General features: G+C 38.8%; 1 pseudogene; it reads left to right on the top strand.

Annotated features, from left to right (window-relative positions):
* The first annotated feature begins 5218 nt into the window (after positions 1 to 5218).
* On the top strand, positions 5219 to 5833 carry LOC118900049 (annotated as a pseudogene).
* Positions 5834 to 15672: the final 9839 nt, after the last annotated feature.

Genomic DNA, 15672 nt, shown 5'->3' with positions numbered 1-15672 from the left:
GCTTGTGTTCGGGAACATAGGTGTTTAGTGATTTATTTCCTTTACTGGAGAAGAGACCATCTCAAAATTCATCTTCTACATTTCTATAAATAATGTATTACTTTTACAAAATTTTTAAAATCATAATGTACTATTCAACATGGGCCCCTGAATTTCCCTAGGAATGTTCAGCAGCCTGGGGGCAGGATCAGAGGAACCTGATGGCTGGGCTTGCTCAGAAGTGAAGCAACTGGGGGATCCTAATTAAAGCACTGTGGGCTTGGCTCACAACAAGGTCCAGTCTGGGTATGGAAGCGTATTAAAAACCAGAAAAGAGTCATGGTCTGAGAAAATGCGGTCAGAGAGGAGACTTTTAAAGCTTTATATCTTGAAAATAAAGTCATTCTGAAAGCCAAGCTGAAACAAATGGATAGTTTTGTTTGGTCTTACTTTAAGACACTATTTTAATAAGTTAATTCATAGAAGCAGTTAGTTGAAGGAGAAATAGTAAACCAGGATGGATGGCCAAAATTGCTGGATACTGGTTCTCCAGCAATGAGAAATAGGAGCTGACTCTACAGAGGTGGCAAGCACAAAGACCCAGAAAGAGCTGCAAAAACACGGGGACCCTGGGAAGGGGCAAATGATATACACTCATGAAAGACATCATTGCATTACATTGCGGTATGAATTATAGCATAGCAACTTGTACTTGAAACAATGATTCGTATACTACAAACATGAACCTAATATCTTCCTTTAAAAAATGTCAAAATCAATGGGAAAATGTAAGTGAAAACACTTTGTAGTATGTAAAATGCTACACAATTGGTCAATTATTATTGTTAATACCCTTAGCATATGAAGATAGTTATACACATAAGGCATTTTAAAATGTATCTATCCAAGCCAATTAATTTTTCATTGGCACTTAAAAGTATAATCTTCATTTATCTGGAAATTTTATTTATGTAGAATGCCTCATTTGCTAATACTGCTGAATAAAAGAGACATTATTGTCCCAAAGGGATGATGTCTCATAACTTAGAACAAATGAGTTATTCTGATTCTTTCCAGAGCAAATTTTGAGAGAGAGAGTGAACATAATAGCTCGAGGCATCTGGGAGAAGGGATGCCACAGATGTGGAAAGAAGGAGCAGAACGAGGCAGTGGGGTTGTCTAAAATCAACTTTCCTTACTCCTCAATTTTTGCTAAGTGTTGGCCAGTGACTGGCTTCCAGGCTGCAGGCCAAATTCCAAAAGGACAAGTAAATAAACAGTTAATGCTAGTTATTCTGCAAATTTGCACATGCCCACCCACACAGCACTAACTTAAACTTTCCCCAACTGAAATCAAGCTGCAGGCAAATAAGAATTGTTACCTATTTTTTCCTCATTAGGTATCCTTACTGTGACTTTGGCTCTGGGGAACATTTTGGTTATCAAGCAAGCAAATAGTTAATTTGAGCCCTTTTTCTTAAGTCAGATCCCTTCCTGACTACAGCAGCTGTACTTGCTATCCTTGAGGAGAAGTTACAGACAGTAGTGTGGTCAGATTTATACTTGTAGAAAAAAACAAGCGCACGTTCTCTGAAATGTCTTAACTTGGACCAACTTAAACTGGATTTTATTGCTGCTTGATTTCCAGAGGGCCATGTGCCTGACTGCCCAGGGGAATAGATAGTGTTCAGAATGAATATTGAAATACCGAGTCATTATTTGCTCTGGGGGACTGCCAGAGCTGCCTGCTGCCTGGGTTTTAGGGGAGCAGAATAAAGGGTACCTATTTTAAAGACCCAGAGTAAAAGTATTCTCCATAATCCTTTCCAGCAAGAACAAAACGAAGCCACTGCAAACAGTGATGAATCAAAATAATATGTATGATGAGAAAGAGCATCTTTTTATTGTGACCAAAATGTTGGCGATGGGGCCTAGGACCAGTCATTCTGAGTGGATCCCTCACCTCCCCTGCCTAAGACTTGTATGCAGATTAAATTAGTAAACAATGAATGTCAAGGGCAGTTTGAAAAGGGGACAGGGAGTACATTATCCGCCTTCCCAACAACCTCCAACCTCCTGTCTGAGTAGCTTGAGCAGAAGGGCAACTGTAGATGTGTAAAGTACATGCTTGTTTTAAATCTCACAGCATCTGAGCTGGCGCCCTCTGAATGATTAATTTATCAAAGGCAGAGGCAGCTAGGCATCTGATCGGAAGAATGGGCTAAGGCTTCCCCAGGCACTTTTCTGAAGGCTGGCAGTTATAAAGGTCATCCTGCTATCGTGGGAAGTAATTTCACGGGCCGGTGGCGATTCTGCCTTGGGTGATGATAGACAAAGTTGCAACCAGTCATGATGTTGGGGATCCCCCACTATGTAGTGATGAAGGAGAGTAATTCTGTTGAATTCTGATTACTTTGGAGGAGTAATGCAAAGAAAACTAATTTTCCCCGTGGAGGTACAACGTGTACCATTTGAGGTAAATGGCCCTCACCTGAAGTGGATCCCAGGCTCCTATTAGGAAAAAATATCCTGTTTTCCTTTCAGAAGGTAGCATTTCACTTAATTATAAAAGTATATCATAAAACAGTTTTTTAAAATAAGGCCCCCTTACCTAACCCCCTGCCCTTGAAGACTACAACATGAAGTTATGGGTCCCTGTTTGGATGGGACCAGATTGGAATGCTGGGTCAGAGTGCAACATTCACGATGTATAAAAGATGGGACCTCTGATTTGAGTGAAAGCCAACACTGCAAGTGTCTGTAACCATAGTAACCAAATCAGAAGCACGTATTAATGTTAAGCAAAAACAACTGGCAGTTTGCCTAGGCATCACTTAGAAGCATTAACTTCCTAAGGTGAGCGCTGCAAATAAAACGTCTATAGAATGATGGTTCTGCAACAGGCACCCGGTTCAGCAGCACTCATTTGTTCTCCCTGAGAAAACCACTTCATGGGCCTGCCACAGTACTGGGGGCTGCAACAAGGGCTGCAGATATAGAAGCATCACGTGAGAGCAGGGAGCAGAACCCATTCCTGGACTGATTTCTGAGATTCTGTGCCTCTTTCTTATTGAGTGTATTGCAATTACGGATTTACATCTCCCTAATATGGCCTTTATTGTAATCCAGATGCACAAGTCCACCGAAATGTTGTAATTCCCACTGTAAGTAATATCAGGGTAGGCTCAGACCCCTGTAAGGACAAGGCATTGCCTTCCCACAGAATGTATAGGGTTTCAGGGACCCTACGATGGAAGTTTACAGATCCCCAATCTGATCAGGACTGTCAGCAAGATGTGAGAAACAGAACACAAGCTTTTAGCTTCAGAAGACCTGAGTTCAAGTCTAAGTTCACTCACTCACTTCCTGCATAACTTTGGGCAGCCTGTTTCAGGCTCAGTTACTCTATCTCTCAAATGGGAATAGTTTCCACCTTAATGAGTTCACAGGATTAAATGAGATACTATATCACAGGGTACTTGCCTTGCCCCACTAGAAATAAGAACTTTTTTCTGTGCCCTCATAGCCCATTTTATTACATTTATATCTCTTAAAAGGCACCCTGCAGTTTGGCTCTTCATACTTCTACATATGTCTAACTCATTAAATTATGAGCTCTTTGAAGGTAGAAATAGTACCTTATATTCATTTCTTGTATCTCTAATCCTGAACCTAGTTCATTTATATGAATTAGCACATTTATATAATTTGTATTATAAGGAGTTCAATAAATACACATTTAACTGAGTTTAATTCAATTAAGTTGAGTTGAATTGAACTTGCTATCTTATCTTCCCCTCAACTACCACTTCCAGCTGGGAGTATCTTCACTGAGCAGTAGGCAGTGCTGAGCAGTTTGGGCAAGGGGGAATCTGGAATGGATTCAATCAGAGTTTGGGGTGGGTTTGAAGCAGCAAACCATAGCATTGTAGGAGCTGTGTCTGCCATGACTTTCTGTACAGGCTGAGGGAGTAGAGTCAAATCCAAACATTGGAGCCATGCTTATGGTGCTGTTACTATTTTCCTTACCTAGCTGAGATGACCCTTTCAATAGTTCCACTTTTCCTAATTTGTTTCTCAACTTCTAGATCCAGGATGTTTTCTCTAAGAAAAACTGTATCCATTGGATAAGAGGTGAAAGATCGGAAATGACTTTGGGGATGATAAGTAAATTTGTATCATCCTCTTAATACTTATTTTTATATTATGAATTTTTTAGAGAAGATATATGCCCTCTATCTTTCACTGGTGAATCACTGAGATTTTATACTGGAAAGAGTATTTGTAAACTTCAAAAGACTTTACTGAGTTAAGTTGCTATTATAAGAATAAAAGTGTAGCATGGGTTCAGTTGCCTCTGTTCCATCACTTTTAACTTAAAGAATTTGTAAACTTGGATTCAGGTCCTGGAGCCAGCTCCCGTGTGCAGCTGTCAGGAATGTCATAGCTGAGTCTGGGTGTTCTGTGGGGCCATCCTCCCATCCCCAGGATCTCCTCTCCATTGCCTGGGCCACCCATTAATTGGATCTTTGCCTGCCTCGTACCAATTATGCTCTCAAGCATAGGACAAATCTAAACCAAGTTCCTTTTGGTGTTTTTAGGGGTTAGATATTCTTGACTTTGCAATCATGTGGTACTTCATTATCTTGTATGAGCACTGCTTTTGTGGCCAGCATCACTTCAGGAAGTGCAGAGCACCCTGGCTAAAAGTGAGTCCTGGAGTGTTTCCAGTTCTTCTGAAAGGGAAGTTGATGCTGTAGTAGTATCTGACATTCCAAACTCTGCAATGCAAGAAATTCTATCTTTCAAAAACAGGGGTCATAATAACAGCAAACACTTCTATAGTACTTTCTATGTGCCAGGAACCATTCTAAATTATTTCTGTCATACCTATTTAGTTAATTCATACTAGGACCCTGTGAGGTAGGTTATTTTTAGTAACCCAGTACTATACATAATGAGTCTGGGGTACAGAGAAATAAATGCCTTGTGCAAGGTTATATAGCTATGCAGTAGTAGTGGCAGCATCCGAACCCAGATAGGAAGGTTCCAGACTCTTACTTACAAGGCTATTCATTGAAAGGGGGTGTAGAAAAGCAAAAGATACAAATTCCAAAATCTCATTATAGCAAGTAATTTCAACTATTTCCCCTCATTAAGACTCCTTCTGTCTCCGGACTTCTCTGGGGCCAGCAGCCGGCCGGCCAGGGGCCCGGGACCGCGGGCTCAGCCGACTACCATGGGCTCTGGGTCAAACCAGCAGTTTGCAGGTGGCGGCGCCGAGGCGCCTGAGGAGCCGCAGGAGGATGCGGCCAGGGCGCCCGTGGAGCCGCAGCTGCTGCACGGCGCTGGCATCTGTAAGTGGTTCAACTTGCGCATGGGATTCGGCTTCCTGCCCATGACCGCCCGCGCGGGGGTCGCACTCGACCCCCGGTGGATGTCTTTGTGCACCAGAGTAAGCTGCACATGGAGGGCTTCCTGAGCCTGAAGGACGGTGAGGCCGTGGAGTTCACCTTTAAGAAGTCCGCCAAGGGCCTGAATCTCTCCGAGTCACCGGCCCTGGTGGGGTGTTCTGTATTGGGAGCGAGAGGCGGCCCAAAGGGAAGAACATGCAGAAACGCGGATCAAAGGGAGACAGGGGCTACAACTGTGGAGGTCTAGACCATCATGCCAAGGAATGCAAACAACCACCCAGCCCAAGAAGTGCCACTTCTGCCAGAGCATCAAGCATATCGTAGCCTCGTGTCCATTGAAGGCCCAGCAAGCTCTCAGCTCACAGAAAAGGCCAGCCTACTTTCGGGAGGAGAAAGAAGAGATCCACAGCCCTGCCATGCTCCCAGAGGCCCAGAATTGAGCCACAGTGGGTGGGGGCTATCCTTCTGTGACCAGGCCTCAATTGGCAGAGTGGAGAAAGTGAGGACAGGGTGGGGAGGGGCAGCTGGCACTGCCGTATATCTCAGGCCAGGGGCCAAAGCGTCACCCCCTCTTCCCTCTTGGTGGGAAGAGGTGAGGCAAAGGAACTCCAATTATACTCTATCCAAATACACCTGAGGGCTCTGGGGGGTAACCCTCCCTGCATGCTTCATCTGAGTCTCCAACCCCAGAATTGCCAGCTTTTGAAAGTGGCCTGGATAGGGAAGTTGTTTTACTCTTAAAGAAAGATAGGGAATAATATTTCCAATGCTAGAGCGAAAAGGTTAAGCATGAGACCAGATTGATGGACCCAACCCACAAGCCACTACCTTCTGGGGGAGGAAATATCTCAGGGGTAAGGCAGGGTTTTCCGCATCTTGTCTCCTCATAACCCCCTCCTGGGATAGAGTGCTGAGAACTGTCCCAAGCAGTGGGTTGTGATGCTAGGCAAAAGGGGTGGTTGAGGGAACAGCTGCAGACCTGCTGCTTCTAAGCTCACTCCCACTCCATTCTGGGCCAATACAATTTTATTTATTGGCTCCCTTGGATGACTGTACCTTGGGTCCCACTTTCTCCAGGATGCCAACTGCACTAGCGGTGTGCGAATGACGTATCTTGTGCATTTTAACTTTTTTTTCATAATATAAATATTCTGGTTTTGTATTTTTGTGTATTTTAATCTAAGGCCCTCATTCCTGCACTGTGTTCTGAGGTACGTGAGCAATCTCAGGGATAAGTCGGCAGCAGCTCCGGGTCTGCACAGTGGGAATACTTTTTGTTGCTGTATCACCAGAGGGAACAACTATTTGGAGCGTATAACCTATTGAACTACCTCATTTTTGCCAATTAGAGCTGGATTTTTGGCCATAGTGTCCTCTTTAAACCCCTCCATCTTCAGTGTTTCATGGGAGACTAGGTTTTCACTTGGTTGCCCCATGACTGGTCTCCTTCTATTGAAAGACTGGAAATTGGACTGAACAGGAAAAGGTGGTGCAGAGAGGTTAGGAGAGGCTGGGCCAGGTAAAAGGTGCAGAGAGGGGAAGCCAAGATTAGGTAAAGGTCATCTGTATGTGTGATAAAGGATTCCTGTTCCAGACCTCTAGTCCCAGGGCACAGGGCTCTCCGTACATACCAGATCCATCCTTCACTGGATTGGGCTAGGCCTACCATGCACAACAGGGTGTACTGTGGCCCATGCCCATACCATGCAAAGTTTTGTCACCTAAGTTTTTTCTCCTAACATCCTTCTGGTGGTGATCAGTAATCAAATGGCAAAAGGAAAAAAATTCTTCCCCTCTCCCTTTCTTCTTTACTCCTTACCATGTTTATTTACTGAATCTGAATTTTTACTAGGAATTGAACTCATAATGGAATATGAGCATAAATAATGTCCACAAACAATTCACAGCCTATAGGGGACAACAGACATATAAGTAGTAGGTAATGTATTAGAGTAGAAATACAATATAAAGAAAATTGTTCTTTGCAGAAGCACTGAAGAAGCATGGTTAATTCTGCCTGGAGTTCCAGGAAGACAGAAAGACAAAGAGAAGAAACAAGGATTTGGGAAAAGTTCAGAAGTAGATACGGATTAACTCCCAATAATTGAAAGTCCTTTCACTTTAATAGGTGTTTACACAGAATCTATTATGAAACTAGCATCATGTTAGCGGCGAAATGAATATGAAGGATAATATGACAAGGTCCCTACCTCAATAAGTGTACAATCTTACTGAGGGGATAAAAGCTGTAAAGTCGTCCCTCAGTATCTGCAGGAATTGGTTCCAGGACTCCCCTCGAATCCCAAAATCCACAGATGCTCAAGCCCCTTTTATAAAATGGCATAGTACAATCAGCACTTTATATCTGTGATTTTTGACCCACGGTTGGTTGAATCCAGGGATGTGCAACTCACAGATAGGGAAAACAGATTATATACATAAAATTATCAGAAGTCTATGATAAAGTGCCAAATGCATCATGTAAACAAGAAATGCAATAGAAGATGAGAGAAGGGAGCTGTAAGTATGGAGTTAGTCACAAAGAATTTCATGGAAATAGGACCTCACTGTGTGTGTTCTGTGTACTAACCTTACTATGACTCCATCTTATTTACCTATCTTAATTTTCCCTTCACTGAAACTTTTCCTTTTGTTTTTCCATTTTGGTACATTTATTTTTATAAACCAATTTAAATCCTTTTTTTTTTCTTTTATAAAAGTGTAAGGAAGGAAAAGAGAGAGAGGGAGGGAGAGAAGAAGAAAGGGAAGAATCTCTATTGGCCTTTGAACCTTATGATGCTCTGAGCCACTCAATCCAATAGCATATTGTTATGTAAACACTATAGTAAAGCAAAGTGGATAAGAACCTAAGCTTAAGAGCTTGACTTCAGGGGTTCAACTCTCAGCTCTGCCACTTATAGGTGTGTGACCTTTGACAAGTTATTTGTGTCTTGAAAAAGTCTTGAAGAGAGAAGTTGGAAACTATTTTCTATATTTAGATTTTGAAAGTTTTTGTGTATTTTGCTTTTCTGTGCCCCTTATTTCATAAACCACATATTGAGGACCCAGTTTCCTCATCTATAAAATGGAAATAGTAATAGTACTTTCCTCAATAGGTATATTGAGAGGATTAAATGAGTTAATTACATTAACAAGCTTAGAGCAGCCTCTACACAAAATTATTATTCATTAGTCATCTGACAGTTGTTTCCTGAATATTCACTATATTCCAAGAACTGAGCTACATCTTGGGAATATGTAAATAAACAACTTACAAACCCTGTACTCAAGGATTTCACAATCTATTGGGAGGAACACTAAACAAATAATTTTAATATAGCTTGATATTTGCTAAATTAGCTGCATGCACAAGCATATCTTCATATTTTACTTTTACTAATGTAGCATAAAATGCATTAACTTTTTACTAGTTAAAACTGAGCTTGCGGTCAACTGAAACTTCTGGATTTTCTCATATGAAGCATTGCTTATTCAAGTCTTTTCCTTCCTGTACTATGCAATCAAAAATTTTATATACATAATTGTTTTCTGCATTACATTTTATCTGCTTTAAGCCTATTGTTTCAACTTGTTAGGAATGCTTTAAATCTAAGTGTCATCCCTGCCCTAAGTCTTCCTCCCAGGTTTGTATTATCTGTAGATTTGATGAGCATGCCTTCCACACCTTCACTAGGTTTCTGGAAGAGGACAGACATGGACACAGCCTGTTGGCACCATGAAATAATTCCCTTCATGTTAGTACCTAGTTATTAATCACCTTTTTTATATACAACCAACTGTAAATTTTAGCTACTGTGTTATCATTCAGGTTATGTTTTTCCCCATCCCACCCCCTTCCTAGCTCCTAAATTGTGAGCTCCTCCAGGTTAGGAACACAAAACTCTGTGTCCATAGGGCCTAGTATAATTCCTGACATATAACAGATGATCAATAAATAGTTGTTGAATAAATGAATGAAACCATCTATTCTATTTGGTTTGGGTTCAAGTTTTATCCAGGATATTCCTTTGCTAAATTGCAATAACTATTCCAGGCCAAGTATGTGATCACCCTTTAGAATCTATTAAGTTATGGGTTAATATTATTAATAATAATAATTTTAGACATTAACTTAAGAAAGATAGTGTAATGTTCATGGATAACAAAGAGAAAATAGAGCTTAATTTCTGTTTTACTTTTGCCTTTTCAAGGAAAATTATCTCCATGATGAGAAAGATAGAATAAAATGGATGAGGTAGATGCAGAGATTCTAAGAAATCATCTGGCTGCTCCCAATCAGTTCAAGTTCCTCAGCCAGGGATTAAAGCCAGGGAACTCAGAAATCTTGCAAGCAAAATCATTGTGTTCATACCAGTGAGCTCTAAGAGAAGTAGAGAAGGGGTCTTAAAAGACATAGTAAGTGAAGGTAAGTAGCATTCTAGTTTTCTAAAGGGGAAAGAAAGTGGATTGGCATTTTGTTTATTTTTAATTTATTCTCTTTGTCCAAATTTGATATCAAGGTTATTTAATATTATAAAATGACTTGGGAATTTTTCTCTTTTTTTCTATTGTCTTGAAGACTTTGTATAAAACTGAAATGATCTGTTCTTTAGAGTTTTGTAGAACTAATAAAATCATCTGGTAAGATGTCTTCAATCAAGGGAGGTGGTTGATTACTGATAGAATTTTTTTAAAATTACAGGACTATTTAGGTTTTCTATTTCTCCTTGAGGAATATGGTCATTTTGTATATGTTTAAATTTTATGGGCAAAATGTAAATATATTATTCTTTCACTAAGTCTGCTATATTGTATTATAACCACTTTTTATTCCTAAGATTTTGTTTGTTTTACCTTTTTTTCATGATCAGTTTCAGCAGAGGCATGTTTATTAATTTTTGGTTACATTAATCTAAATTATTATATATTTATGCTCTGTTTTTCTAGTCTCTGCTTTTATTATCTTATTACTTTTACTTTCTTTAGATTAGCTCTGTTGTTCCTTTTCTAACACAAGATTTACCCTTAGCACATCCAATTTCACTTTTTTTTAATGAAGTATTTAAAGCTATGAAATTCTCTATGCCCCCTATTTTAGCTATATCCCACACATTTTAAATTATATTATTTTTATTATTATTCAGTTCTAAGTGTTTGATAAGTTTTTGGGGGGTAAGATTAGTTTGTACTTTAATTACACTGTAGACATATGATATAATCTGTATGATACTGATCCTTTGATAGTTGAGGGTTTTTGTTTTTTGCTTTTGTTTTGCCTAAAGTGTGGTCAATATCTGTAAATGATCCATATCTACTTGAAAAAAAACACAGTTCATCCTCCTTATTTGCAGATTCTGCAGTTGTGAATTCACCTACTCACTAAAATGTACTTGTAATGCCAAGATCAATACCTATGGTGCTTTCACAGCCATTTGTGAACATGCACAAAGCAGTGAAAACTTTGAATTGCACAATGTGTACGTTCCGACTTGAGGTCAAACTAGGTGACACTCTGCCTTCTTATTTCAGCTCCCATAGTCTAATTGTCTTTTCACTGTCTACTTAGTGTCACGTTTTTGCATTTTAGTGCTCTTTGGTGGTGATTTTTCTATCTAAAACAAGCCTCCAAGCATAGTGCTAAAGGGCTGTCTGGTGTTCCTGAGGACAAGAAAGCTGTGATGTGCCATAAGGAGAAAACATGTGTGTAAGACAAGCTTTGTTCAGGTGAAAGTTATAGTGCTTTTGCCGTTGAGTTCAATGTGTATATTAAATAAAGTGTCTTTAAACAGAAACACACATAAAACAAGGCTCTGTATTATTGATCAGTAGATGAAAAAGTCATGATCAGAGGTTCTCAGAACTTAACTGTGGAAGCCTCATAGATAGCCTCATCCACCAGAGGGCAGACAGCAGAAACATGAAGAACTACAATCCTGCAGCCTGTGGAATGAAAACTACATTCATAGAAAGATAGACAAGATGAAAAGGCAGAGGGCTATGTACTAGATGAAGGAACAAGATAAAACCCCAGAAAAACAACTCAATGAAGTGGAGATAGGCAACCTTCCAGGAAAAGAATCAGAATAATGATAGTGAAGATGATCCAGGACCTTGAAAAAAGAATGGAGGCAAAGATCGAAAAGATGCAAGAAATGTTTAACAAAGACCTAGAAGAATTAAAGAACAAACAAACAGAGATGAACAATATAATAACTGAAATGAAAACTACACTAGAAACAATCAATAGCAGAATAACTGAGGCAGAAGAATGGATAAGTGACCTGGAGAAACAGAATGGTGGAATTCACTGCTGTGGAACAGAATAAAGAAAAAAGAATGGAAAGAAATGAAGACAGCCTAAGAGACCTCTGGGACAACATTAAATGTAACAACATTTGAATTAGAGGGGTCCCAGAAAGAGAAGAGAGAGAGAAAGGACCTGAGAAAATATTTGGAGAGATTATACTTGAAAACTTCCCTAACATGGGAAAGGAAATAGCCACCCAAGTCCAGGAAGCGCAGAGAGTCCCATACAGGAAAAACCCAAGGAGAAACATGCCGAGACACATAGTAATCAAATTGGCAAAAATTAAAGACAAAGAAAAATTATTGAAAGCAGCAAGGGAAAAACGACAAATAACATACAAGGGAACTCCCATAAGGTTAACAGCTGATTTCTCAGCAGAAACTCTACAAGCCAGAAGGGAGTGGAATGATATACTTAAAGTGATGAAAGGGAAGAATCTACAACCAAGCTTACTCTACCCGGCAAGAATCTCATTCAGATTCGATGGAGAAATCAAAAGCTTTACAGACAAGCAAAAGCTAAGAGAATTCAGCACCACCAAACTAGCTCTACAACAAATGCTAAAGGAACTTCTCTAAGTGGGAAACACAAGAGAAGAAAAGGACCTACAAAAACAAACCCAAAACAATTAAGAAAATGGTAATAAGAACATACATATCAATAATCACCTTAAACATGAATGGATTAAATGCTCCAACCAAAAGACACAGGCTCGTTGAATGGATACAAAAACAAGACCCATATATATGCTGTCTACAAGAGACCCACTTCAGACCTAGGGACACATGCAGACTGAGAGTGAGGGGATGGAAAAAGATATTCCATGCAAATGGAAATCAAAAGAAAGCTGGAGTAGCAATACTCATATCAGATAAAATAGACTTTAAAATAAAGAATGTTATAAGAGATAAGGAAGGACACTACATAATGATCAAGGGATCAATCCAAGAAGAAGATATAACAATTATAAATATATATGCACCCAACATAGGAGCACCTCCATACATAAGGCAACTGCTAACAGCTATAAAAAAGGAAATTGACATTAACACAGTAATAGTGGGGGACTTTAACACCTCACTTACACCAATGGACAGATCATCCAAACAGAAAATTAATAAGGAAACACAAGCTTTATATGACACAATAGACCAGATAGAGTTACTTGATATTTATAGGACATTCCATCCAAAAACAGCAGATTACACTTTCTTCTCAAGTGTGCATGGAACATTCTCTGGGATAGATCACATCCTGGGTCACAAATCAAGCCTCCATAAATTTAAGAAAATTGAAATCATATCAAGCATCTTTTCTGACCACAACGCTATGAGATTAGAAATGAATTAAAGGGAAAAAATGTAAAAAACACAAACACATGGAGGTTAAAAACTACGTTACTAAATAATCAAGAGATCACTGAAGAAATCAAAGAGGAAATCAAAAAATACCTAGAGACAAATGACAATGAAAAGATGACAATCCAAAACCTATGGGATGCAGCAAAAGCAGGTCTAACAGGGAAGGTTATAGCTATACAATCCTACCTCAAGAAACAAGAAAAATCTCAAATAAACAATCTAAACTTACACCTAAAGGAACTAGAGAAAGAAGAACAAAAAAAACCCAAAGTTAGCAGAAGGAAAGAAATCATAAAGATGAGAGCAGAAATAAATGAGATAGAAACAAAGAAAAAAATAGCAAAGATCAATAAAACTAAAAGCTCTCTTTGAGAAGATAAACAAAATTGATAAACCATTAGCCAAACTCATCAAAAAAAAAAAGAGGGAGAGGACTCAAATCAATAAAATTAGAAATGAAAAAGGAGAAGATACAGCAGACACCACAGAAAGACACCTAAGAGACTACTACATGCAACTCTATGCCAATAAAATGGACAACCTGGAAGAAATGGACAAATTCTTAGAAAGGTATAACCTTCCAAGACTGAACCAGGAAGAAACAGAAAATATGAACAGACCAATCACAAGTAATGAATTGAAACTGTGATTAAAAATCTTCCAACAAACAGAAGTCCAGGACCAGATGGCTTCACAGGTGAAATTTATCAAACATTCAGAGAAGAGCTAACACCCATCCTTCTCAATCACTTCCAAAATATTTCAGAGGAAGGAACACTCCCAAACTCAGTCTATGAGGCCACCATCACACTGATACCAAAACCAGACAAAGATACTACAACAAAAGAAAATTACAGACCAATATCACTGATGAATATAGATGCAAAAATCCTCAACAAAATAATAGCAAACAGAATCCAACAACACATTAAAAGGATCATACACCATGATCAAGTGGGATTTATCCCAGGGATGCAAGGATTCTTCAATATATGCAAATCAATCAATGTGATAAGACATATTAACAAATTGAAGAATAAAACCCATATGATCATCTCAATAGATGCAGAAAAACTTTTGACAAAATTCAACACCCATTTATGATAAAAACTCTCCAAAAAGTGGGCATAGAGGGAACCTACCTCAACATAATAAAGGCCATATAGGACAAACCCACAGCAAACATCATTCTCAATGGTAAAAAACTAAAAGCATTTCCTCTACAATCAGTAACAAGACAAGGATGTCCACTCTCGCCACTATTATTCAACATAGTTTTGGAAGGCCTAGCCATGGCAATCAGAAAAGAAAAAGAAATAAAAGGAATACAAATTGGAAAAGAAGAAGTAAAACTGTCACTGTTTGCAGATGACATGATACTATACATAGAGAATCCTAAAGATGCCACCAGAAAACTACTAGAGCTAATCAATGAATTTGGTAACATAGCAGGATACAAAATTAATGCACAGAAATCTCTTGCATTCCTATATACTAATGATGAAAACTCTGAAAGAGAAATTAAGGAAACACTCCCATTTACCATTGCAACAAAAAGAATAAAATGCCTAGGAATAAACTTACCTAGGGAGACAAAAGACCTGTATGCAGAAAACTAGAAGACACTGATGAAAGAAATTAAAGATGATACCAACAGATGGAGAGATATACCATGTTCTTGGATTGGAAGAATCAATATTGTGAAAATGGCTATACTACCCAAAGCAATCTACAGATTCAATGCAATCCCTATCAAATTACCAATGGCATTTTTTACAGAACTAGAACAAAAAATCTTAAAATTTGTATGGAGACACAAAAGACCCCGAATAGCCAAAGCAGTCTTGAGGGAAAAAAACGGAACTGGAGGAATCAGACTCCCTGACTTCAGACTATACTACAAAGCTACAGTAATCAAGACAATATGGTACTGGCACAAAAACAGAAATATAGATCAATGGAAAAAGATAGAAAGCCCAGAGATAAACCCACACACCTATGGTCAAATAATCTATAACAAAGGAGGCAAGGATATACAATGGAGAAAAGACAGTCTCTTCAATAAGCGGTGCTGGGAAAACTGGACAGCTACATGCAAAAGAATTAAATCAGAACACTCCCTAACACCATACACAAAAATAAACTCAAAATGGATTAGAGACCTAAATGTAAGACTGGACACTATAAAACTCTTAGAGGAAAACATAGGCAGAACACTCTATGACATAAGTCACAGCAACATCTTTTTTCATCCACTTCCTAGAGTAATGGAAATAAAAACAAAATTAAACAAATGGGACCTAATGAAATTTAAAAGCTTTTGCACAGCAAAGGAAACCGTAAACAAGATGAAAAGACAGCCCTCAGAATGGGAGAAAATATTTGCAAATGAATCAACGGACAAAGAATTAATCTCCAAAATATATAAACAGCTCATGCAGCTCAATATTAAAAAAACAAACACCCCAATCCAAAAATGGGCAGAAGACCTAAATAGACATTTCTCCAAAGAAGACATACAGATGGCCAAGAAGCACATGAAAAGCTGCTCAACATCACTAATTATTAGAGAAATGCAAATCAAAACTACAATGAGGTATTACTTCACACC

This window comes from Balaenoptera musculus, chromosome 8 (genome assembly GCF_009873245.2).
Source record: "Balaenoptera musculus isolate JJ_BM4_2016_0621 chromosome 8, mBalMus1.pri.v3, whole genome shotgun sequence".
Lineage (NCBI taxonomy): Eukaryota > Metazoa > Chordata > Mammalia > Artiodactyla > Balaenopteridae > Balaenoptera > Balaenoptera musculus.
The sequence above is the reverse complement of the archived record's forward strand: the minus strand, read 5'-3'. Positions and strand labels throughout refer to the sequence as shown.